This window comes from Bos indicus, chromosome 5, assembly GCF_029378745.1.
Source record: "Bos indicus isolate NIAB-ARS_2022 breed Sahiwal x Tharparkar chromosome 5, NIAB-ARS_B.indTharparkar_mat_pri_1.0, whole genome shotgun sequence".
NCBI classification, from domain to species: domain Eukaryota; kingdom Metazoa; phylum Chordata; class Mammalia; order Artiodactyla; family Bovidae; genus Bos; species Bos indicus.
The window spans coordinates 85,770,832-85,798,577 of record NC_091764.1 but is presented as its reverse complement, the minus strand read 5'-3'; the positions used below and the strand labels follow the sequence as shown (position 1 = coordinate 85,798,577).

General features: G+C 36.8%; 1 protein-coding gene across 21 annotated transcripts in view; it reads right to left on the bottom strand.

Moving 5' to 3' along the window:
* Positions 1-27,746, bottom strand: part of SOX5 (SRY-box transcription factor 5) — a 1,171,821-nt gene that overhangs the window by 795,545 nt on the left and 348,530 nt on the right. The window lies entirely within an intron of this gene.

The following is a 27,746-nucleotide window of genomic DNA, read 5'->3' as shown; positions in this document are numbered from 1 at the left end:
TCCTTCTCCAATGCATGAAAGTGAAAAGTGAAAGTGAAGTCGCTCAGTCATGTCTGACTCTTTGCAACCCCAGGGACTGCAGCCTACCAGGCTCCTCCGTCCACTGGATTTTCCAGGCAAGAGTACTGGAGTGGGTGCCACTGCCTTCTCCTCTGTCCTCTTAGATCCTACATACTTTACATTGTCCAAATCCTGAACTTAGCCTTGGACATAATAGAATCCTAATTCCCATGTGCACGTGCCATCCTGAAGTGTACTTTAAAGCAGGACTTCAACCCATCTCTAACATCTGATGAGAGAATAAAAAGGCTTAATCACATATAAACTGCCTTTCCTGGATGTTGTTTTATTTCCCAGTTGTTCCTCAGCCTGTGAACCACAGGAGCTAACAAAGGTTTGACAAATGAAGAGATGTGCCTTTTATTTATAAGCATCTGTTTTTATATTAACTACAACAGAACTACCAAATTTTGGTCAGGGTGAGAGATAAAGGTAACAACCTTCAGAATCCCAACATTATAATTATTTAATATTGCATTACAACTGCTCTTCAGAAGAGGTTCTGAGTGGAATAAATATGGAAAGTGAATTACTGCACTCCACTAAAAGGGAGCATCCCTCTAAATAACTCAGAGTAACTGCAGTCATTGATTAAACTATTTATAAATGCTTGGAGTATAGCTGCTATGGCAGGAGCTCATTTAAACAAAAAAAAAGACACAGTTTTCAAATTCTATACTACATTTTCTTAAGAACGGTAAGGGATAAAGCAGCAGCTAATGCCACAAAGATATCAAATTTTATCTTCGGCAAAAGATTTAAGGTTTCACATTGTTGCCCCAAACTGCATATTCTACTTTTCTTTTGTCCAGACTTAATCTTGGCCTAGTGTGCCTCATTTTTATAGGACTTCTGAAACTCAAAATCGCCAGCATGGGGAGAGACCATTAAAGGCAGAGGCAGAGGTGTCTCCTATAAGCACAACATGTGACTGGGTAATATTGTCTGGATTAGCAGCTTTACAACCTAACTAAGCCCTGGAGCTACAATTATCTGGTTGCATTAAACTGAAATCACCTGAAAAACTTCACACCAGACAAACGCTTGGAAATGTCTAATCTAACACTCAGAAGAGAAATGGCTAAAGACAAGAAACAAAGTTTTCTACTAGGAAAAGTCTTATCTCAGAGCCCGAAGATGGTTCAGAATGTCTGAAGACATCCCTACAATTTATTTTTATCCCATTTAAAATTTTTTTTTAAAAAAAGGAGATTTAACCTGCCCATTCCCTTTCAAGCCAATGTCCCAAGTATATACGCTTGATGAGGGTATAGAAGGCATAAGAAATAAAGCTGTATTGCCACAGAGGGAATACGCAGCCCCAGATAAGAGGCCTTATGCTAATTTTAGCAAAATGTATGTATCTTTTTATACACATAAAGTTATGGCACTATATAAAGAGATCCTTAAATGTGACATAGCCTGAAATCCTATTTACTGCCTGCCTATTCATTTTAAAAAATAAAAACTCCAAGTAGTGGCTGTATTCGTATTAACCTGTCTCAAAAAATCATTTTAGTTTATCTAAGGTGTTTTTTTTTTTTTCTTTAATGTGTAAGATACAGTAGCCAAATTTCAAGCTAAAAATTAAAATTCTGATTTTAGTAGGAGGTCAATGGTAATTCAATGGCAGACCATAACACCTCACTCACCACTGTTTGCTTCTTGCTCTTCATTTGTCAATACTGAAAATTCACTGTGTCATGTTGCAACAAATTCTAAAAAACTACATGTCTCCAAAGAACAATCAGTTTTCTGTACATAAACACAATGTTTAGTGATTTGGCTATACTGTGTCTTGAAGTCAAAAGCCAACACTTTCAGGTGATGAAATTAAATCCTTATACACATGCACGTATTCTACTTCTTTATTTTACACATTACTGTTTCACTGGCCAAATTCCTATTTAGATTAGCTCTCTTTCCCTCCCCCAATAAAATCAGTATAAAGGCAAACTTCACTTTCTATCCCAAACTAGTGTCTAACTATATATCTCAAGACTGGTAAGACTAAAAGCTAAATTTCACCCCAGATCACTTATTGTCTGGTGGCAAATAGAGGAAATTCACATGTAAAATAATGTGATTCCACTAAGTGGCTGTTACTATTAAACAACATCTATGGTAACGGGGTTGCTTTTCATATGGTCATTCTGTTTGTCCAGAAAAATTAACAGGCAATGCACATTTTTAACTTAAGATACTTATTACTGTATTGATTTTTCTTAATGGCATGATTTAAAAACAATGTATAACTCAAGTATTCACTGAGAATAGATTACTAATCCTCTTTGACATGGTTACAGTTTCACTTAAGCATAATGGTTTATGTGTATTACCACGAAACAGAAATACTGATTAGATGAACTTTGAATCCTCTCCTTCAGTTTTAACAAATCTTTAACAGTAGAGAATGCCCAAGCACACCTGTCCATTACTGCAAAGAATATAAGGTCCATTATAAAGATTTCCCTTAGTTATAATTAAGCCATGTTATTTTGTAATTAAAAAATAAAGTATAATACCAGAATATATCAATACATCTAAAACAACAAGATATTTTCTTACCAGTTCAATAAACATAGCTTTGGGCACAACTTAAAATAATTTCAATATAGATAATCATATTTGAAATACAGGAGGGACTTTGCCTGATTTGATTAGAAAATCCTCCTTGTCCCTATTTTATGATTTAAAATAATTACAATGAAAATTTAAAACTTAAAATACTTTTCACATTAAGAACAAAATTTAGGAGAATTGAAAACAAACTCCCACTCTGTTACTGGCCATGACTTTGGCAGGAAAGCCTCTTAAATCAGAACAAAGGTTCACATCCTGAGATTATCTAAAATGAAGCTCAGTGACAAATAAAAGCCATATTCTACTTTTACTATTGTTGTATAAGGTATGCTCCATGGATCAAAGCTTCATTTCTAGTTTTCAGCATTCAGATGACCAGAGAGGCCCCTGCAGAAGACACTGGGGAAAATTTACTTCACTTTCAATCTCTACAGAATATTCAAGCTCATTAGGCTGCCACTCAAAAACTGTGTAGCTAAAATCTACAACATGCAGGTCTGGCAAACAGCAAAGTTACATTTGCAGGATATCAGTATTCTGGATTTCCCTTCAATTTATATTTCTAAAATATAGCAAGTATTGGATGATTCACAAAAATCAACCAGTTGCTAAAAATCTCTGGCTGTTATTAAAGCCACTGAAAAGAAAATAAGCTTTCTTACTGTAGACAGTGTTAATTTGGTAATGAACTTTGGGACACTTAGGAAAAGTAATATTAAAGAAGACCAGAAGTGTTGGTTAAAGACCTGTGAATCATCTCTGAAAACCAAAGTAATTTATTATTGTTAAAACTGCAATCTTCTCTTTGGGCCTGTTAGCTGGTCATCAAAAGTCATCTCGTCTATTTTGTAAACTTAGGGGAAGAAACTCAAAGGTTTGCACAGAGAAAGAAGTGTCATAAAGATGGGAAGAGTATTAATAACATTTGAAAACCTTAAACTGAACTAATTGATTTGGAACTAGATACTGGTTAGAAGCTATTTTCTGATATAGAAATGGAGAAAAATGTTTAACCTGGCTGTGGCTATAAATACTGCATCTCTTCTAAATTAAATCAATGTTCTTGATGAAACTAATTTCCTACCTGAAAAGTATTAAAATAATTTCATTAGAAAAGAGGTTTTGCTACAGTTCTGCACATTGGTCCACTGAAGCAAATGCTTCAATGTATATGTGATGATAGGCAAACTGTTTTTACAAATAAAAATGAGGTCATTTTGTAAACACTGGAAGATATGAAATAGACTAATACGAAAGGCCCATTTTCAACTTTCTATATCAACCTGATCTTTATTCCCACTGAACTGTATAAATATAGCTTGTTTCCTCTTCTTAAACCATCCTATTCTATTCCAAACATGTATATACAGTAATAACCAAAGTAATTAAAACTGCAATGAGATATCACTTTTCTATCTAACTGATAAAATTTTAAAAGACCAGACACAGTGCTAATAGCTGGGAGGGTAACAAATCCTCATATATAGTTAGTGAGAGTATAAAGTTGTACTCTTTCTGAGGGCAATTTGGCAGCATGTGTGAAAATTCTAAATGTATATGAGTTTAAACTCAGTAATTCTTATTTCTAGTAATTTTTCCTATCAAAATAATCACCTAAGTGTGCTAAGATACATGAATAAAAATATTCATTTGTAACATAATTTGCCAAAGGAAATAATGGAAAACAACTCTTATGTCAACACAAAATTAAGATTATGACACCATTTTAAAGTGGGGGGAGATATCTTTACATACAGTAACAGGATATAAATCACACTACTAAAGTGGTTATTTCTGGAAAAATGCAATTGTGAAGACTTTTGCTTTCTCATTTGTAATGCCATTACTTTGAATATTAGTTTTACAAGTTTTTCTTTTACAATCAGAAAGAAAGCAACAAAAATTTAAAAATACATGTATAGCTCCATGAACTGGGGACTCTAGCTAATTTACTTTTATATCATAAAACATAAATTATTTAGATAAATGCATGATTTACTAGAGATGTGTTATAAGGGTTTTAACAACCAAAGCTCTATTTCTCTGTTGCCAGCTTATAAATAATCTCTATTATTTCTTTTGTTTCAGAGTCTATAATGTTTAGTGTAAAATATATTTTTCTGAATGTTCAGTTTCTGAATGTTATAAATATATAAAATAATACTCCAATTTAAGGTAATAACAGCAATTTCTGTCTTATATTTATCTCAACCATAACCAAACCATTAAAAGTAGGAAATGCTCAATAATACACTCTTCAGTAATTCAAGAAGAAAAAGAATTAACATTAAAAATGTTATTCCAAACATGAACTATTTTACTTTAACTGGTTAATTTCTTAATTTTGCATTTTCTATGAATGATCCTCTTTTCATGTAACCAATCCATGTATCACTCTTTATGTATTGCTTGCATATAATACTTAAATAAAGATCATTCTAAAAATCCTAACTTGTTACATAGAATAGTAATATTAATGATTTAACTAACCACTTAACATAAGAAAACAAGATTTTGCATGAAGTATACATGTAGCTATTATATAATTTTAAGATATAAACATATTATGTTTATAACTATATCTACCAAAAGTCCTTTAACATAACCCCAGAGTAAGGTCCCAGTATTATTTAATAACAGTTTATACACTGAACTGTACTTGGAACTTCCACCTAACTAGTAATATTCCTAATTCTGAAGTAGCCAAAACTACCTCATGTTTTTCTTTTCCACTCATGATCTGTGTGCCTCTGTTACTAATTTGCAAACCGATCAAAATGACCATCCAACAATGTTGCACGTGTGTGTGTTCAGTCACTTCTGTCATGCGTGAAGATTTCAATTGTGAAGGTAGCCAAGTTGGTATAAAGGTTGATGGTTTTATACCAACCATTGTTTCCCATATTTGGAGGCAGAAACAGAGAAAGAAGAAAGCTCTTCCACACTGCTTGTTGTGTTGTACTTCACTAATCTTGAGTCTATGAGTTTGCCATATAATTTCGAGTAGATCTGGGTGGAAAGTCCAGGGGTGCTCTGTTACAGCCTAAATAAAGATGACTTCCTGGGGTTGATTTGAGACATGCAGATAGTAATGGAGTCTAGAGATACATATGAAGCCAACGTAGGCAGCTTTGTACTCTGCTGGCTTCCTTTGCCTTTAGTGACAGAGAGAAGGAAATATCCATTTTAGACTTTTTTTTGTCTTAACCTATGAAAAATTCAACATTCTATTTAACCAAAAGATAAAATGGATTCAATGATGAATTATATATATCAAGTATTTTGTGTTTATTAGTTCATCTGCGAAGCACTAATATCAGTATCTAGCATTGAGTGAACATTTCAGATTTGAGCCAAGTTCAGCCTTTGGCCATGACATCTATGCCTTCAACATTATGTAGTTGGTATGCATATACATTAAAAATTTTGGTTTTATCTTGTTCAATCTTACATTTTAATAATATTTCTCATAAAACATCTACTTAGGTATCACATCATGTTGACTGTTAAAAATTGCTTATTTTAATTTTTTTGAATATTGTTTTTCCTGTTTATTTTCTCAAATTATTTATAAATACTGATTTTTCAAAAAGACTGTTAGAAGTGCAATATTTTATAATGGTCATATCAGTCACTGTCAGTCATATAAAATTTCAATGTTTCAAACTAGAAAAACAGCTCAAGGAAATTAAAATAATAATTCCACATCAATGATTACCACCCTAGTATCATACCACCTGAGTGAAACTGCAAGAGACTAAGAGCCAGGAATACATTCTCATGTTATCAACTTTCTTTTTTTAATTCTGAAAATTTGGCTCTTCTTGCCTCAGTTCCTCCATATTATAAACACTGAATGTTGGCAGCTAATCAAGTAATGATTGGAAAGTGCTTAAAGCTTAAATATTCTTGGAAGAGAAGTAGTGTACAGGTGCAAAGTAAAAGATATTTTTTAAATGTTTCCCACAAATTGAGGGAAAAAAAAAATTCTTCTTGGGCCATGTTTACAAAAAAATAAAGTATTAAAACACCACTATAATTGTAGGGAGATGAGCTTGCCTGGGGTGGATTCACCTCACTTATTTATTATCATATACCCCTAAATATTTCCAAAAAGTTTTGAGACAGCTTGTAATGAAATACAAAGTAAAAAGACTATAGGTAAAAGAGAAAAGATTTATGAAATAGTCATGTCAAGACATGAGAAGTTCTAGCAACTGGGAATAAAAATTATAAGATTCCTACCAATCATTTTCAAAATAGAAATATAGTGGCATATGAAAAGAGCATTAAAAATAATAAAAAGTATGCCTATTCCTCAAGAAAAGAGAAATGTATCAGCTATCAACAAGAGTGATTTACTTTTGGAGATGCCACAGAAGGAGTGGTCATTTGTACAATGTGTGTGTGTATGTATATATACACATTCTGCCAACACTGTGCTGGGAGGTAGAAACGACAAGGGGAGAAAGAAAGGCTTGGTCTCTGCTTGGAACTCAAAGTACCAAGGAAGGGAGAAGGACATTAACTCACTAACCACACAGCAAGATAGTTCTGGTGGAAAGGAAGGTAATATGAGGGTGGATAATAAGGAAACCACAGCTAGACTCAGACTTAAAGAAGGCTCCTTGAAGAACTTAGGCTCAAAGTGAAATCTGCATGACGACTATGAGTTCACTCAGAACAAAGTGAGAACAAAGCATGAGAGAGAGATAGGGACAGAGACACATAAATAGACAAATAAACAAAAAGACAGAGACAGAGAGACAGACAGAGACAGGGGGAAAGAGGCAAACGGAGACAGAGAGAGAGAAATAGAAAAACACGCAAAGACAGAGACAGAAAGAGAAGAGTTCGTGCTAAGTCCTGGGGCAGGAAAGAGCTTGAGACTCTTGAGGAGTGGAAGCAAAGATCACAGCAGTTGAAGCAGAGAACACTGTACGATAAGGCTGAGCCAGAGAAGCAGAGACTTGTGGGCATATTAAGGCTTTACTAAAAAGCAATAAGGAGCTCTTAGAGCATTCCAAAAAGCAAACCACGAGTCAATTTCTATAAAACCTCTTCCCATATTATCTCTTGAAGTTTAGGGTCTGGGAAAAGTCTTTCTGGAGCTAATTGTTCCAGATGAAGTTTTACTGAACTTGTTAGAAAATAAATGGTTGAGGAGAAATTGTGTTGCACCTCCCTTTTCAGAGGAGGAGAAATGGGAAGAACAGAATTTTCTGGAAGCCCTTTTTGTGGACTTTGGACAGGAGACTTGCAGAGGAGATCCAGGTTTGGCATGTGGTGATTTACCTCTGGAGAGTAAATTCTTAGAGTGGTTCCCCAAACACCAGGTTCAGAGAACCCATATTCCTGAGGTGACAGATTGACTACCCATTCCAGTATTCTTGGGCTGCCCTGGTGGCCCTGATGGTAAAGAATCCACCTACAATACGGGAGACCTGGGTTCGATCCCTGGGGTGGGAAGATCCCATGGAGAAGGAAACAGCTACCCACTGCAATATTCCGGTCTGGAGAATTTCATGGACAAAGGAGACTGGCAGGCTATACATGGCATACATGGCAGACTCCACGGAGTCACAAAGGGTCAGACACCACTGAGCCACTTTCACATTCAAATAGATTGTAGCAGTCAGGGAGCTGGGAGGCAAAAATAGATGGAACCCACTGCTTTACTAGTAGGAGGAAATAGGTAGCTAGTTTCTTCTCTTTTTCTTCTTTTCCTCTGTTTAGCCTTGCTAGGTCCACTCACTGTCTCTCCTCGACAGTCATCATCCGACTGTAGCTTCTTTATGTCTCTCTCTCTCTCTCTCTCTCCAGAGCGTTTCTCTCTAACTTGGTTAAGACTGCTTGATTGTGTTTTCCAGAATATTTCATTCTGAGTGAACGTATGAAAGCTGTGAAGGACATAATGAAGAGGATCTTTTTGTTAAAATGATCAAAGGCAGGTGGTACGTGGAGCTGGTGGTTAAAAACATGTCCCTTCAGTATAAAAGATGCTAAAGAATGGCTTGTGCAGCCTTACAGGTCCAGGATTCCCATGCCATTGATCATCTCTCTGGACTGACAATATCTGTCCCAAAGCAATACTTCCACACTTACCCATCATATTAGAACAGAGCCTAAGAACACAGCCTGGTAACTGCTTTGTCTTGAATGAAACTTTTTTTTTTTCCTTCTGTTCTGTGGAGGGAAGACTGATTACAAAGAGTTCTTTCACAGGCTTGTGTTTACCCTACAAACCAAATGCCCTCCCATTTAAATGTCCCCCTGGGCAATCACTGGTTCTGGTCTTGGATTTGTAAGGTTGATAAGACTCTTTCCATTCAGTTCAGAGTCAGGCATGAATGAGCAAAAATTTTCTCATACAGCGAAAAATGGGGTCTACAGAGAAATAGGGGGCACACGAGTGTTGATTCCCACAAGCCCCTTAAAAATAGAATACCTGTTTTCGACCTTTCAGGGGTAGGTTTCACTGTTGTTTCTTATTTCTGTTCTGACATCGAATCAGAAAGCAGCCTGAAACTTGACTCATCATTACATATGGCCTATTGACAGTTGACAACAACTTTACTCATCATTACATATGGCCATTTACAGTTGACAGCTGTCAGCCAGGCAAGTTCACATACGTTGCTTCACAATCACATGGCATCACAAAGAGTGGGGTGAGATCCCAGGCCAACATGCCACTGATCAGCCTAGAATGAACCACTGCAGCTGGAAACCACCTCTCTGAAATAAAACAGGTCCCATACTTGCACATTTAACCTCAGTATCTCACCACTAAAAACCTACCATCACATTCAAATTAAATGGTCTTTTATTTCACGCAGTACCCTTAGAACACTTTTGTTCTGGTACTTATTTCTGATACTAGTGTTTTTCTTCCCTTTCTATTCAAGTTAATTTCCTACAGGAAAAGAAAAAGAGAAGGGAAATGGTACTGTGGTCTTTAGACCACAAGGAAACCCTGTTTCTTAAGATACATAAGTAGGCATATGTCCAGTTTAAATTCAGAGAATGAGAGATCATAGGAGTTAGGAAATAATAAAATCACAAAGATATAAGACTTCAGAAATCTATCTAAACTGCCTATTTTCAAAACCAACTCCAGTTTGAAGTACAGCAGAATAAAGTTGCCGTCAGTAGCACAAATTGAAAGTTGAAAGTCTGTAATAGTAAAGTTTTGTTCTCTGTGTGTATGTGTGTGTATATAAATTTATGAGGCAGCATCTTCCCCAATATAATTTATTCACCTCGCACATTTTACATCATCATTGCAGTATTTATGGCTACCTATTCCAAGCAGGTCTCAGGGAAGGAATTTTAGTCAAGACACAAATCACTTGCAGCTAGTGATTTCTAACCTTTATTACCCCTGTAAGATAGACAACTTTTGAGACACAGCCTAAACATGTCAAAAGGTTGGTTTTCCATTAATATCAGCAGGAGCAGAAAATGACACTGCAGTTGTCCTTGGAACAGAGAAGCTGACAGATTTGCTGAAAGGTTCAGCCATTGTAGGATTTTGTTAAAAATCTAAAGGCTGCAGCATTTCCTTTTGAAGTTCTGAAACATCTTGGAATTCAAAAAGCTCAACAAAGAATAACATGGACAATTGGGTTTTTCAAAACTCCATTTTAATTTAGTTTTTCAAATATGATGCCCAGTCATTTACCATGTCAACTTACTCAAAGATACAAAATAAGTTCATTAAGAATTATCACTGAAGGTACCCAAACAGATTTCCAATTCTGAGAATACATGCCAAGGTCTAATATATTTAATTTAAACGTTCTACCTTTCCCCTGGGCATTCCCAACAACTCTAATTGAAAGGCATTTAACAGAGGCAGGCCTACAATTCTGAGTATTGTATACTGGGTCTCAAATTGAAGGTCTTTCCATTCAGAGTGTGAAAAATCAGATTCCAGATCACTTGTCCTTTATAATTCCTGTAATCTTTTCTAGTTAAACTTAACATCTGAGTATTACAGTAAAAACCAACATCCAGGACTAAATCTCCTAGAGTTGGCAGCTATATTGTTCTATACTGGAAGGCTCAAAAGAGAACTGTACACTGTTTGGGTAGCAGACAGAAGCTGAGTGAGTCAACTGAGATTAACACAAAGACTTACTTCTACTAAGATTTTGTATAATTAAACCTACTGTATGTATTTCTTCAAGATAAATGACAGTTCTTAGCTATTATTCCTATCAACCTGGTATTTAGGAAACTATCTTGGTTCATTCTTATCCTAATTTTTATGGAGCTGATAAAATTTTAACTTTTTATCTAACTCACAGCCAAAAGCATACAAATGTTGAACAACTGCAGTGTGGGAGACCCGGGTTTGATCCCTGGATTGGGAAGATCCCCTGGAGGAGGGCATGGCAACCCACTCCAGTATTCTTGCCTTGAGAATCCCCCGGGCTACAGTCCATAGGAAGCAAAGAGTTGGACACAACTGAGCGACTAAGCACGGAGAAGGCAATGGCAGTCCACTCCAGTACTCTTGCCTGGAAAATCCCATGGACAGAGAAGCCTGGTAGGCTGCGGTCCATGGGGTCGCTAAGAGTAGGATACAACTGAGCAACTTCACTTTGACTTTTCACTTTCATGCATTGGAGAAGGAAATGGCAACCCACTCCAGTGTTCTTGCCTGGAGAATCCCAGGGACAGGGGAGCCTGGTGGGCTGCCATCTATGGGGTTGCACAGAGTCGGACATGACTGAAGTGATTTAGCAGCAGCAAAGCGACTAAGCATAGCATAGCACACTCAAGTCTTCTTTGGGAAGAGATCCCAGTCCTTATTGAACTCAGCTGGTCATTTATTTTTTTTTTACAGATTAGATCACCGCTTTGTTTTTGTTTGCTTGTTTGTTTGTTTTTGGCTATGCCAAAAGGTATATGGGTTCTGAGCTCCCCCAGCAGGGATTGAACCTGTGCCACCTGCATTGGAAGCAGGAGTCTGGACCACTGACTGGATAACTAGTGAAGTCCCTGTCAAATATTTTAGAAAGGAATCTACAAGGCATATATTCTATCAGAGCACAATATACCTCATAACCCAAACCCAGTTCTTCAAGGAAGCGCTGCTTTAAAAAAAAAGTAGTTTTCTTTCTAATTTACCAACGTAAGTTTACTATTTGTTTCCGTTGTACAGATCTCAACATTATAAAATGAATAAATATTGACAATGAGAAGAAAAGAAGATGGGGAAAAAAGAAAATATCTTCTCTATACTCAGAAAAATGAACACAGTTCCCTAGAATATAGACTCATTTCTCTCATTCCATAAAGGATAAAAAAAAGACCATAAAAAATTCTAATTGTATCAGATCGATGGAAAATTCAGAAGACGATGAAACCAGTTAATTTCCTAAATTCCAGGCTTACAAGAATAGAAGCAAAGACCTATGAAATTTTACCTCTAAGTATCTAAGCCCAAAACAGTTGCTGTTAAAATTCGCCACACTTGTCTTAGTTTTTACATAGAGAATGTGTTTGGTTTCACAGGTAATTGGTAGCCTTGAGCACATGTAACTTACAATCACTGAATGAAAAGATTTGCTTTGGTGAATTAAAATGGAACAATTTCTCTAAAATAAAGGGGAAAAAGGCCAAAAAAAGTTAAGGGGATTAATAGGCAAGTGTTTCATCTATTTTTGCATTTAATTTGATGTTCTGAAGGCTCTAGGCATCTAAAAATATAACTCTTTTATTCTTATAAGTCTGCAAGATTTGGCTTTTGGAATAGAAACAGTTTAGGTGGAGAGGGAATTGTTGAATTCTGCGTCTATGTTTAAAAAAAAAAAAAGAGGGGGTTGACCATAACCCGAGGCCCTAGCTCCTGCAGAGTGCCTGTTGTTATGAAAGCAAGGTGCTCCACACGATCTAATCATAGCACTAAACCTTGTTACAAGCCCTTTTACAGCTCCAATATCTGGGTTACATGGAAACACGCTGGAGAGCCTCCTTGTACTATGAAATAAATGTCATTCTGACTGGCATCCTCTCTTCCAGCAAGTAATTTCCCTCCGCTGATAAATCGATACAGCAAAAACAAATGAGAACGCACAATGGGCACAGTGAGGATTACATTTTTATTCATTTCAGAGCCCCTGCAGCCAAGTTTTTTAAGCACAATAGCAGAAAATGATGCACTTGAGCTAGGAAACAAGAGAGATACATAGAGACATTGAGATAAGAAAAGAAAGACCAGAAAAAGGAAAAGGGAAAGAAATGGGAACAAAGAGAAAGCCAGGAGACAGAAGGCAATTGTGTCCCTACCAAGCAGTTCAGACACAAACTTTTGTTAGAGAGTAAGATTATTATTTAAATTCCTGCCCAGCTCCTCATAGACAGGATTGGAGAAACACAATTACATCTCTTTTTTTTTTTTTTTCCACTTCTTTATTCTGAAAGTTTGCAGATAATTTGAAAAGGATCTGAGATCTTATCTTTCTTTGATTGATTAATTATTGATACCAACATGGGAACCACACATGAAAACTTATCTAGTAAACTCTGAACTAGAAATGGTACAAAAGACACAATAGATCCTTATTCATCTCTGGAAGTCCCCTCAAGTCTTTTTTTTTTTTTCGCCTTTAAGGCAAAGATGGAAAAGGCAAAACAAAAGAGAAGCCAGAACACAGTGTCTATTCAAACAGGAATGGGAAATTCCTATACAGATATCTTTAAGATTGACTTTATAACTCCCCAATTAGTTGAATGCATTATCAGATAAAAAGAATGTGGCGCACACTTTAAAGTAAAAATCTGAAAATCGTTTGTCTTCAGAAAGGAAAATAAAAAGATCATTTCATAAAACCTTGAAAACCCTATATTTTCCTGTAAACAGCTAGTATTATATTTTCTGTTATTCATCATGGGGTATTTAATCCTTCCTAAGACAATGGAAATAAAAACAAGATTATAAAGTCCTAACAAAGCTTTGTAGATGATGCACTATTGTAATCCTTAAACTCAAAAATAGTTCTTTGGCAAGTTGTTCAACTATCCGTGCCATATCATCTTCATCAATAAAAATAGGGGTGATGGCAAAAGGGACTATCTCAGGGTATTTGAGAGAATTAAACTAGCTGGTATAAGTATAGTGTTTAAACATCTCCCAACTCAGAGTGCACGTCAGTATGATCACCACCATTTACCATCACCATTACCACTACCATCATCATCATCATACCATCCATTGCTTCCCAAGCTACAAGTAGTTATCTGGGTGTTATCAACATTTTCTGTTTGACCTATAGGCTAACAATGTATTCATATAATATATTCTTGGTGCCACTCCACAATACTGAACTAGATAGACTCAAGGTCTCATCTGCCCACAGTTTTTAAATATTCTTAACTGTTTTGTGATCTTCCAGAGTCAGTACACTCTCTTGGAAGAGAAAGTCAGAAAATGCATCACTATATTCAACCCATTCTTGGAATTTAATTTATTCTTTTTACTGTTTTCTTTACTAAAGTCTAGAAAATTATGCGTACTTTTTCTTCCTTAAAATATCTATGTAACTAATATTTCCTACTATCTTTACAATGCTAATTCTAATATAGGATTTAATATATTATACTTTTAATGTTGTTTGTGATCTTTCTCCTTGGCTCTAATTTGATTACCCCTTTTCTATTAAGTGCTTTCATTAGCATATATCTCCTCCATCATTCATCACTCCACTCCATGGACCAACCATGTCACTTTTTGAGAAGCAGTAAGAAAGAGTAATAGATCACACTGGTTCTTCATTTGTATCACAAACTTCAGTGACAAACAAAGAGAAACAAAAAAAAGAAAGCAAGCAAAAGAGTGGAGGTGGGTTCTTCCGGACTCTGTCATTCTTTCTCTCTGGTATAGTCATTAAACACAGGTGTTTATAGAGCTAAATCAATGTCTCAATATTTTTTTTCATTAACATCCTCCAGGATGAACCTTTCTATACATTTTTCTCTTAAGGCTTCGCTGTGAAATTTTAATACACAAGATATATTGTATATTTACTGTATATGTATCTGCGCTTTTAGCACTCAAAGGGTAAGTCTTTTTAGCTCCTAAAAACCAAGTTTTGCCTGTTTAGTGCAATACCATCTTGAGAATTCATGGACTAATTCTTCTTATGAAAACAGATTTCCACTTAGCAAACTGGGTCCCATGTTATTGTGGAAGGTGAGTTGAAATTCAGTTAGAACTATGTTTGTGTGTTGTGTGTTTGTGTTTTGTGTTGAGCAAACCTTTAAGTACTCATCTATGGCTGTATAATTCATTTTATCCCAAATCCAAAAGAGTACTCTGAAGGTCGAAGATCTATGGTAGTTCATGAAAGATGCCTAAGAAGCTACAAAGCAGTTTAAGGACAAGAAGAAAGGGGGATGCAGAGTAGAGTGGAAGTGTTTCCAATTAAAGCAGCTAGGGAATTAGGTAGGTGGAATGTAATTATCTACATTGGAGTTTGGCCAGGCTTCTGGGCTCTTTAAAAAAAAAAAAGCTCTAAGATCTTTAACGAATAGAGAGGTAGGTCCAAGTTTAACATCTCATCCAAAAAAAAAAGAAACAAGATTTCTAAGTCCTTATTTCCCGGAACATAGGTGGTATTCTTCTTTAATGAATGTGAAACTGCTGATACATCCCATATTTCAATTTGAAATAATTATTTCATAAAGCAATGACCTTGGAAATGGGAGTGTTGAAGAAGAAACAGTAAAATAGCTCCAGCAGTCAATAAAAGCAGAGGCACAATTTATAGCAAATAAAAATCAAACCTGCAGTGTTTTGAGATACAAGTATTTGCTAAGTCATAGCAACAGCTATCTAAAAGTGAATGTGACGTCAGTTTATGCTTTTTTTTTTTTTTGGTTACCTGAAGAAGTAATTCTTATAGCAGGTTAGTTTTCTTCCAAGTGTACAAACCCTTCCCCAATGATGGGGCCGCCAAGGTGGTGTAATGAAAACTGATACCCTTTGCAAACCCAGGAAGCCCAAGATGTGTGAGCAATAAATGTAAGCAGACATTATACCCTTCATAATCAGGCTGAATGAAGATGTGAACTGAATAAATGCTTGAGAAAATTCATAGCTTCTATTAGATGCAAAGATCGAAGTGTTAGACACCTTTTAGCTCAACTTTCATTTAATTTGCAGCTTTCGTTTCTGGAGTCTGAAGGGAGTGAAAAATTCTTCTCTAATTTTTTTCCTCTTTCATGACTTGACCAGAAAGATGAAATTGGGGTACTTTAATTACCATTCAGAGCCAAAGCTTGCCCTTTGATATGGAAATCCCACTTCTGCGACCGCCTTTTCCTGGCCCTTCTCCTCTCAGTTGCCCACCACGAATTTTAAGTAGCTTTGTCACCAGCTGATCCTGCAAGCTAAACTGTAGCTCTTTCCTGTTAAGTTTTGTTTAAGTTACACTATGCATCTTCCACCAGATTGGAAGAGCTGAAAGCAAGGAGGGAGGAGAGAGGGGAGGAAAAAAGCAGAGAGAGAGAGAGAGGAGAAGAGAGCATGAATGAGAATATGACTGACTCAATCCATTAGAGTTGCTGAATTATAGTTCCTACCCTGTCAGCATGAAGCGTGGCCCATTCTGCACAAAGCCTCTCACTTTAAACACACACCCAGAGCACACACTGATGAAAGCTGCCATGTACAGCTACCCCGTGATTGTCATCTGCCTGCTGCATGACTCCCGGCTTTGCTATAATTATTAATTGCACTTGTCAACTGTCATTAATTCCTCTTTAGCATCCCTGTCTTTGAGTAATTAGACAGAAAAGCCTCACTGAGCTCATTGTTTAGAGTCCCCTAAAAGAGTCCACTGGGCTTTCCTTGGAGAAAACCATCAGGAATACAATAGACCACTTCTCAGTTAACCCTTTGGAAGTGTGAAGAGAAGTAGAGGGCTTTTTACAGGTTTGGGTGGCCAGCTTGCCTTGTGAGTACAGAAAAGTCATGCTCAGCTATCTTATACCTTGACCCATATTCTCAATCTCACTTGCAGGGAAGAGGTATTCAAGGTAATCAAAAAGTCAGAGAAAGTTCTTATGAAAAACAAAATTTCCAAATCAGCATCTTCAAATTTCTAATCATTTTCTCATTTGATCTTATGCTTTGTATTTTGCAGAAATCATGTTCTTCAAAATAATATGTTCCTATGTTTACCATATAGCTTTATGTATACACCACATGTATGTATACATGAATGATGCACAAAGGTTTTCCAGGTGTCTTTTGGTTTCTCTATGTCATAATTTGGCTTCTAAATTTTAGATTGACAGGATAGAAGCTCCAGTTTTTATTTAGTCCTTTTTCCAACCTTCCACGCAAGGAGTTGGGTGACAATGCTTTTAATTGTACAACTGGTGACTTTTGAATATATTTTTAAATTTTATTTTAAAAGCCCATGGCCTCCAAAAGTTCCGTGAATTTGGCTAGACTCAGCTGATAAATGGAACGTGGTTTACATCAGAGTAGTAACTATAAATGAGAATTACTATGTTAGCATGTTGAATGACATAATGCATAAGAAAGCACTTTAAAAACTGCAAAGTGCTATAAAACATCATAATAGCATTTCATCATTATTGGCTTATAAAACTAAGCTCCTTTGACACTTTTAAATTTATGTGTAGCTTTAAATGCTTGGGCAATCAAAAATAAGTCAAGATTGAGGATTATTTAGCTGTTTTCTAAAAATAACATTGATAATAATATCAAGATAGATATTAGTTGTGTAAGCAAATAATAGAAATACTAAACAAATAGAAATGTTAAATAAATATTAGAAAATGTCTAAACAGTAAGGTTGATTGAACTAGCTGCTCCACTGTAAAAGAAAACTCATAAGAATTTCTCTGAAAAATAAACATGTATAGAGTTTTGAAAAATGAACTACAGTAAATATGATCACTAGGGATGATTAGAGCTCCTTCTTATATTATCTTAGCTATAATATTTCTTTCAGATGCTAGGTGAGTTCTTTCTACCGGTAATAATACCACTTATTGAAGTCTAGATATGTGTTCTATGTACCTTATACATCAATCCATTTGATGCTCAAATGCCCACGAAATAGGTACTATTATCTCAATTTTAGAGATGGAAAAACTGAGCAACAAGTAATTGAGGAAGTAGTTCAGGATCTCACAGCTAGTCACAGTAAGTCCAAAAGCCCCTACTCTTAATCACTCTTCTAATCCACCTCTCCAGACGTTAAGGTACTATCCTATGTAGGTTTCCATTCACTGGGTAATGGATTGTGATTTCTGGTAGTTTTTCCTAAAGAGAAAAATACATTAAAATATTTCACATTTTGTCATAAAAGTGTGATATAAATATGTGCTGGACACTGTAGGGACCTGCCATCCCATACATTCAAAGTGGAAGCTGTGTGTATGTGTGTGTGTGTGTAGGGGGAGACAGAGAAAGAAAATAAGTTAGGGATTACTCTAACTATCCTTGGGCACTATTATTACTGTGTGTAATTGCTAGGTTAATACAAAAAAATCCACTTTTATTTGCATAACTATATATATATTATAATATATATATAAAATACACACATATACACATGTGCTGAAGAATTGATGTGATCATACTGTGGTGCTGGAGGAGACTCTTGAGAGTCCCTTGGACTGCAAGGAGATCAAACCAATCAGTACTAAGGAAATCAACCCTGAATACTCATTGGAAGGACTGATGCTAAAGCCGAAGCTCCAATACTTGGGCCACCTGACGAACAGCCAGCTCACTGGAAAATACCCTGATGCTGAGAAAGACTGAAGGCAGGAAGAGAAGAGGATGACAGAGGATGAGATGGTGGGATGCATCCCAATTCAATGAGCATGAATTTTGGCAAAGTCTGGGAGATGATAGGGGACAGGGGGGCCTGGCATGCTGCAGTCCATGAGGTTGCAAAGAGCTGGACACAACTTAGTGACTGAACAACAACACAGGCACATAAATTCAACTCTTAGTCTAGTTCCATGTACTGTTTATTGAGTATTTACTGTATATCCAGTCTATGCTAAAAAGTTTGTAAGGCACTGAGTGAAAAAGGAAAGCATAAATTATGATTTTTAATTAAAAGGGGTTTTCAGACTTACTGGAGAGACAGATCTCAAGAACCATACAATTAACATACTACAAAGTGCTAAATGGAATACAATCAATGAAATAGATTAAATGAAAGCGCTATGATCAATGACAAGCCATTACTGGGAGGGAAAATACAACTTATTAAAAGGAAAAACTTTCTAAGTATCAGAGGTGTCCAACACTGAATCTGACTGAAATGAAAAGAAATGAAATACCCATGACCAAAAACATTCAACTGAGATTCAACTGAGATTCAATGAAAGAATTTCTGCATTGGTTGTGAGGTTGAACCAGCCTAAAAACTGTCCAGGGTCATCTTGCATGTCTTAGATTCTCTAATTCCATAGGATAGGTTTTTAGCAAGGGAGGAAACTTTATTTTGTTTGTTCTCTTGAAGAAGTCTGGTATTCAATTAGACTCTGAAAGAAGAATTGAAGTTTAAAAAGTGACAAAGAGAGTAAAGAAAAAAAAAAAAAAAAAGAATTCCAAGTAGAATTACAGGTGCAAAGATACAGAAGGAGAAATAATAAACTCTTGGGGGAAAAACTTGAAGAAAGCTACCTCACTGATACAAACAGTAACTTGAGGGAGTAGGGGTGCTGTAGGAAGTAACAGAATAAAAGCTGTCTCAGCAAAAAGGAGACAAACCCAAAAGGCATGATCAAGAGGCTTTTTTTTTTATTGAGTCAATGGTAAGAGATGGGTTGATTGAGGGCAAAGAGTATGATGGATAAAAGGTAACTCAGGAGACAGGGCTTGGTACGAGCTATATGGGGATAGAAGGCTGGTTTTGTCTATTAACTGTGGACTCAGGCAGATTACTTGACCTCCCTCTCACTTAGTATCCACGTCTCTGGATTGTAGATAACGGTCAGAGTTAATCCACAGAAAGAATTTAGAAAAACCCTAGCACACAATGAGTACTGAATAAATGTTAGCTATGATTATTATTACAAAACACTCACTGCTAACCAATATGTTTTCACTCATGTCTAATTGATGTAAAAACTATGGTAAAGGAGAGAAGAGATGTTTTAGGGTGGTATTTTTCTAATAGAGATGCTCCAAAGTAGAATGAACTTTCTTGGGATGCATTAAGCTTTTTTTTAAAGGATCTACGATGAGGAGGGGAAATTATCTATAATAATGTTGAAAAGAGGTTTTCGGCAATGAATGGGAAGGTGGATCATATGCCTCTTAGCTCTCAAGTGTTGGAGTTCTGATGATAAATCTGGAAAGTTAATCGAAGATTCATATTTTAATCTCTGGAGGGACATTCAATTTAGGTAATAATGTCCCTCAACTTTGGGTTCATGAAATAGCATACTATTAAGAGTATAAGATCCAGAATAAGACTGTCTAGATTCAAATTCAGAAGCTGTCTTTTAATTCTCTTGTGTAAGCCTGAGCAAGACTTTAAAAATTTTTTGTGCCTCAGTTCTCCCAAATGCAAAATTGAGATAATAATAAAACATCCCATAGAACTGTCTGAGAGCTAAAACGGTTGACACATGTAAAATGCTTATAAAGTGCTTATGAGTGTTCAACATATGTTAGCTATATCTAGTCACTGAGATTTAAAATATAGACTGTGACAAAATGGGAAACACTAAATTTTAGAGAGAAAAAATTAACTGCAGTATATCTAAAACAAGAGTATATTTTTAACTCTCTTTTTATACTTTTACTATTCACTCTCTATAATGCCTAAATCAATGTGGCTAAAATTTTTAGAATAAAAGTTAGCTGAAGGAGGTCCAAAGGCAGTAACTTACAGAATAAAGAACTAAGTCATGAGGATGTAATGTACAGAATGGTGACTGTAGCTTGTACATAATGCTGTATTGTATATTTAAAAGTTGCTAAGAGAGAAGATTTTAAAATTCCTGGGCATGCTATGTCGTTTCAGTTGTGTCCAGCACTTTGCGACTCTATGATCCATACCTGCCAGGCTGCTCTGTCTGTGGGATTCTCCAGGCATGAATACTAGAATGGGTTGTCATGCCTTCCTTCAGGGATATTCCTAAGTCAGGGATCTAACCCACATCTCCTGCGTCTCCTGCATTGGCACTAGAGTATTCTACCAGTAGCGCCACCCGAGAAGCCCTAAAATTCACTATAAAAAAAAAAATAAATACATACATACATATGGGGATGGCTGTCAACTAGGCTTACTGTGGAGATCATTCCACAGTACACAAAATATTGAATCACTGTGTTGGACATTTGAAACTAATATAATACTGCATGTCAATATATACCTCATTTTATTTTAAAAATGTATACTCAAAACAATGACAATAGAGAAAAGAGAAAAGGATGAGAAGAAAAAAAAAGAAAAGAGAAAAGAAGAGATGGACTCAGCTAGACTTTAGCTGATGGACTCAGTATAACAGTTTGGTAGTATATCAGCCATAAAGCTTTATAATAAAGTGTCATTCAGATGAATTTGTAGAATCACCGTGGTTACCAGCACTATTCTCATCAAATGCATCTATAAAGTTACTATTGTGGAATTTATATTACATTTTATTTTTGGTCTCTTGAATTCCAACATTTCCCCCTCTCACCCAAAATCTATATCATGCCACACACCATATAAAAGCTCTGTTGTAGGGGGAAAAGCATGCTAAATATTGACATTTTTCTTAGGGAGAAAACATATCAATGGACTCTTACTATTTATTAAAATCAGATAAGATTAGGCATAATGTCCCTGGATTAAACAATCTGAAATTTACAGACTGATTATGTGACTGCTGTCTTAATATTTCTGAGCCAAACTGAACCTCATGGTTTTTCTCAGCCCCTTTGCTCACATTGTCTCAAGTTCTCCTCATTTCCACCACTCAAGGTCCACCTCAGATATCACTGTCTTCAGTTCAGTTCAGTTCAGTCACTCAGTTGTGTCTGACTCTTCGCAACCCCATGAATCGCAGGACGCCAGGCCTCCCTGTCCATCACCAGCTACCGGAGTTCATTCAAACTCATGTCCATCGAGTCGGTGATGACATCCAGCCATCTCACCCTCTGTCGTCCCCTTCTCCTTCTACCCACAATCCTCCCAGCATCAGGGTATTTTCCAATGAGTCAACTCCTCGCATGAGGTGGCCAAAGTATTGAAGTTTCAGCTTTAGCATCAGTCCTTCCAATGAACACCCAGGACTGATCTCCTTTAGCATGGACTGCTTAGCTATGTCTTTTGGAATTCTCACTTCTTCTCCACAGCTTGTCCCTCTATCATTCCCTGTGTGTGCAATACCTGTCTTCTCTGATACATGAAATATAACAGAGGATACCAGTTAAAAGTATATGACATGGTGGAAATAAAAACAAAAGGAGAGGTACAATGATGGTAAATACATTCCATCTATATCTACACCTTTGGCTAGGGAGACTCCAATCTTGGCACAAAGCTTCTTGTAGTGAATGACTAAAGGAACGTTGGTCAGTTACACAATACACAGGCATCATCGGACAAAAACAGTCTAGTAACTACAGTCATCATCCAGTACACATCCAGCACATCATCCAGTACACATCCCCACAACTTATTTTATAACAGTAAGTTAGTATCTTTGGACCTCCTTCAGCTAACTTGTCTACTAAAAAATGTAGTCACCTTGACTTAAGCATTAAAGAGGATGAACAGTAAATGCATAAAATGCATGAAAAGAGTTTAAATGTGTACTCAGGCTTTAGATGGGCTTCCCAGGTGGTGCTAGTGGTAAAGAAGCCACCTGCTGATGCAGGAGACTTAAGATATGCAAGTTCAATCCCTGGGTGGGGAAGAATCCCTGGAGGAGGGCATGGCAACCCACTCCACCATCCTCGCCTGGAGAATCCCAGAGACAGAGGAAAGCCTGGCAGGCTATGGTCCATAGGGTCACAAAGAGTTGGACATGACTGAAGCGACTTACCAGGCACACACACATGCTTTAGATATATGGCACTTACTATTTTCTATAAATAAATATTTATATAAATATATATATATATATATATATATATATATATATGTATATATATCAGGAACAGCATTTGATAAGAGGAGTTAGAAAATTCTCGCAAGTAGACTTGAAGAATGGATATGGTAGGTTGCAATGAAATATTTCTGCATCACAATTCTTGGTAGACATAATGAAATAGGCAACTTCATTGTGACACAACTCTTGGTAGGCATAAAATACCCATAAGGGATTCTTCATATAGCAGCCCTCAGTGAGGACCAGTGATACTTCATTAAAACATAAGTCATAAAAATTGCTTATTTGGAGTCATCAGAATTCAGGGACACAGCTCTTTGCATCTCTGTCTTAGTTCAGAGGTGGATTTCAGGGTATCTCAAAAGAATTACATATCTCTCAAACCATATTTACTAAATACTATATCTCATCATAATCAATCTACCAATCTAATCACATGGACCAAAGCCTTGTCTAACTCAATGAAATTATGAGCCATGCCATGTAGGGCCACCCAAGACACACGGGTCATAGTGGAGAGTTCTGAAAAATGTAGTCCACTGAAGAAGGGAATGGCAAACCACTTCAGTAGTCTTGCCTTGAGAACTCCATGAACAGCATGAAAAGGCAAAAAGATAGGACACTGAAAGATAAACTTCCCAGGTCAGTAGGTGACCAATATGCTCCTGGAGATCAGTGGAGAAATAACTCCAGAAAGAATGAAGAGATGGAACCAAAGAAAAACAACACCCAGTTGTGGATGTGACTGGTGGTGGAAGCAAAGTCCGATGCTGTAAAGAGCAATATTGCACAAGAACCTGGAATGTTAGGTCCATGAATCAAGGTAAATTGGAAGTGGTGAAACAGGAGATGGAAAGAGTGAACATCAACTCTGGAATGGGTGAATTTAACTCACATGACCATAATATCTACTACTGTGGGCAAGAATCCCTTAGAAGAAATGGCATAGACATCATAGTCAACAAAAGAGTCCAAAATACAGTACTTGGATGCAATGTCAAAAACGACAGAATGACCTCTATTTCCAAGGCAAACCATTCAATATCACAGTAATCCAAGTCTATGCCCTGACCAGTAATGCTGAAGAAGCTGACATTGAATGGTTCTATGAAGACCTACAAGACTTTCTAGACTAACACTCAAAAAAGATGTCCTTTTCACTACAGGGGTCTGGAATGCAAAAGTAGGAAGTCAGGAAACACCTGGAGTAACAGAAAAATTTGGCCTTGGAGTACAGAATGAAGCAGGGCAGAGGCTAATAGAGTTTTACAAAAAGAACAAACTGGTCAGAGCAAACATCCTCTTCCAACAACACAAGACAAGACTCTACGCATGGACATCACCAGATGGTCAAGACCGAAATCATATTGATTATACTCTTTGCAGACAAAGGTGGAGAAGCTCTATACAGTCAGCAAAAACAAGACCGGGAGCAGACTGTGGCTCAGATCATGAACTCCTTATTGCCAAATTCAGACTTAAATTGAAACAAGTAAGAGAAACCACTAGACCATTCAGGTATGACCTAATCAAATCCCTTATGATTATACAGGGGAAGTGAGAAATAGATTTAAGGGACTAGTTCTGATAGAGTGAGTGATTAACTATGGATGGAGCTTCGTGACATTGTACAGGAGACAGGGATCAAGACCATCCCCAAGAAAAAGAAATGCGAAAAAGCAAACTGGCTATCTGAGGAGGCCTTACAAATAGCTGTGAAAAGAAGAGAGGCGAAAAGCAATGGTGACAAGGAAAGATATACCCATTTGAAAGCAGAGTTCCAAAGAATAGCAAGGAGAGATAAGAAAGCCTTCCACAGTGATCAGTGCAAAGAAACAGAGGAAAACAATACAATGGGAAAGACTAAAGATCTCTTCAAGAAAATTAGAGATACCAAAGGAATATTTCATGCAAAGACGGGCTCGATAAAGGACAGAAATGGGATGGACCTAACAGAAGCAGAAGATATTAAGAAGAGGTAGCAAGAATACACAGAAGAACTATACAAAATAGATTTTCACAACCCAGATAATCACAATGGTGTGATCACTCACCTAGAGCCAGACATCCTGGAATGTGAAGTCAACTGGGCCTTAGGAAGCATCACTACAAACAAAGCTAGTGGAGGTGATGAAATTCCAGTTGAGCTGTTTCAGATCCTAAGAGATGATGCTGTGAAAGTGCTGCATTCAATATGCCAGCAAATTTGGAAAACTCCACAGTGGCCACAGGCCTGGAAAAGGTCAGTTTTCATTCCAATCCCAAAGAAAGGCAATGCCAAAGAATGCCCAAATTACCACACAAGTGCACTCATCTCACACACTAGTAAAGTAATGCTCAAAATTCTCTAAGCCAGGCTTCAACAATATGTGAACCATAAACTTCCAGATGTTCAAGCTGGATTTAGAAAAGCCAAAGGAACCAGAAATCTAATTGCCAACATCTGTCAGATCATCAAAAAAGCAAGTGAGTTTCAGAAAAACATCTATTTCTGCTTTATTGACTATGCCAAAGCCTTTGACTGTGTGGATCACAATAAACTGTGGAAAATTCTTAAAGAGATGGGAACACCAGACTGCCTGACCTGCCTCTTGAGAAATCTGTATGCAGGTCAGGAAGCAACAGTTAGAACTGGACATGGAACAACAGACTGGTTCCAAATAGTGTAAGGAGTATGTCAAGGCTGTATATTGTTACACTGCTTATTTAACTTATATGCAGAGTACATCATGAGAAACACTGGGCTAGATGAAGCACAAGCTGGAATCAAGATTGTGGGGAGAAATATTGATAACCTCAGTTATGCAGATGACACTACCCTTACAACAGAAAGCAAAGAGGTATTAAAGAGGCTCTTCATGAAAGTAAAAGAGGAGAGTGAAAAAGTTGGCTTAAAGCTCAACATTCAGAAAACTAAGATCATGGCATCTGGTCCCATCACTTCATGGCAAATAGATGGGGAAACAGTGGAAACAGTGGCAGACTTTATTTGGGGGGCTCTGAAATTACTCCAGATGGTGACCTCAGCCATAATATTAAAAGATGCTTACTCCTTGGAAGAAAAGTTATGACTACCCTAGACAGCATATTAAAAAGCAGAGACATTTCTTTGCCAACAAAGGTCCATTTAGTCAAGGCTATGGTTTCTCCAGTAGTCATGTATGGATGTGAGAGTTGGACTATAAAGAAAGCTGAGCACCGAAGAATTGATGCTTTTGAACTGTAGTGTTAGAGAAGACTCTTGAGAGTCCCTTGGATATCCAACCAGTCCATCCTAAATGAAATCAGTCCTGAATATTCATTGGAAGGACTGGTGTTGAAGCTGAAACTCCAATACTTTGGCCACCTGATGCAAAGAACTGATTCATTGAAAAAGACCCTGATGCTGGGAAAGATTGAAGGTGGGAAGAGAAGGGGACGAGAGAGGATGAGGTGGTTGGATGACATATCTGACTCAATAGAGATGAGTTTGAGTGAACTCCGGAAGTTGGTGATGGACAGGGAAACCTGGTGTGCTGCAGTCCTTGGGTCACAAGGTGTCAGACGTGACTGAGCGACTGAACTGAACTGAACTGATTTGTCCTCTCTGGGTTTCTCCAAGACATTGTGGAACAACACATTTTAAATTATTGTTTCTAAAAGATGTGAAGTTCAGGTTCTCAACATGGACAAACGGTACAGTAAATGTTTATGATTAAAGCACTGGCCAGCTGACACCATCTTGAGAAAAGTGGCATCTATGGAAGACAGCATCCAGGAGAAGTTCTCAGAAGTGATTTATGAATCTTTGCATTTTGCCTTTTACTAGAGGTACTGATGCACTCACCCTCAACTATACCCTGATACCTTATAATATTTTTTAGGCCCAGTATCCCTCTTGCCCTAGTTGGGAAAATTCCCCTAGCTACCCACTCCAGTATTCTGGGCTGGAAAATTCCACGGGCAGAGGAGCCTGGCAGATTACAGTTCATGGGGTCGTAGAGTCAGACACAGCTGAGCAACTTTCACTCACTTTCACTTATCCCTTTTAACATGTTGCTGTATCCTCTGCCACCACCATCAACATGCTTGACATGCTGATGATACCAACAACTGCTACACAGAGATGTCTTCTGCTTCCTTTTTATCCAACCAACTCTTGATACATTTACAACATACTGGAATGGAAAGATGGTAGGCACGTTTAAAATGGGTCTGCCATCAACACACTTGGTGTGCATCACATATCACCTCCAAAATGTCTCATAAGGAAGGAAATTACTAAAAAGACAAACCAGTACAGAAGGTGTGGTACCATATTTCTATCCATCATCAGTAATTTTGTTCAAAGGGAACTGAAGCAGGTAGTTAAAAATTTTAAAAGTTAGATTAAAACCCCAGTTAATGAATTTCTTGGAGATTCCTGTGCAAGTATTTAGTACATGTTTAACTAAGACAAGCTTGCTGAGCAACATTTATATATTTCTCAAGACTACTGTTTCAAACGAGAGTTTCCTCAAAGAAATTTTAAATCAGATTTTACCTCTGGTCACATTCGTGGACACTTATACTTTTCTAGTGCCATGCAGCCTTAATCCTCCTAAAATTTTAGATTGTAATTCCAAGAGTTATTAGGTTGGAAAACAGCTTCTGGGCAAATGATGTTATTCAGAAAACTTTTTATACCAGAAATAATAGTTGGATTATTTCTGCCTCACAGATATCTTAAGGTCTGGTTTTTAATGTAAATTGGGTATTCTGACATAGACATTTCTTGCACTTAAATAATAGTACTCTTGAAACAAAAGAGAGAGTAGGGATAAAGATAATAAATACAATGGTTTGTTAAATAAATACAAATGCTAAAATTAGCTTTGATCTTCCATTTCGGTTTAGTTTACTTACTCTTCTGTATTCTAATGGCATTACATAAACATTTTAATATTTTTTATTTAAGGGTCTATCAACATTGTGGGTTCTATTAAGTCAGCAACTGTTACTCCTTTCTA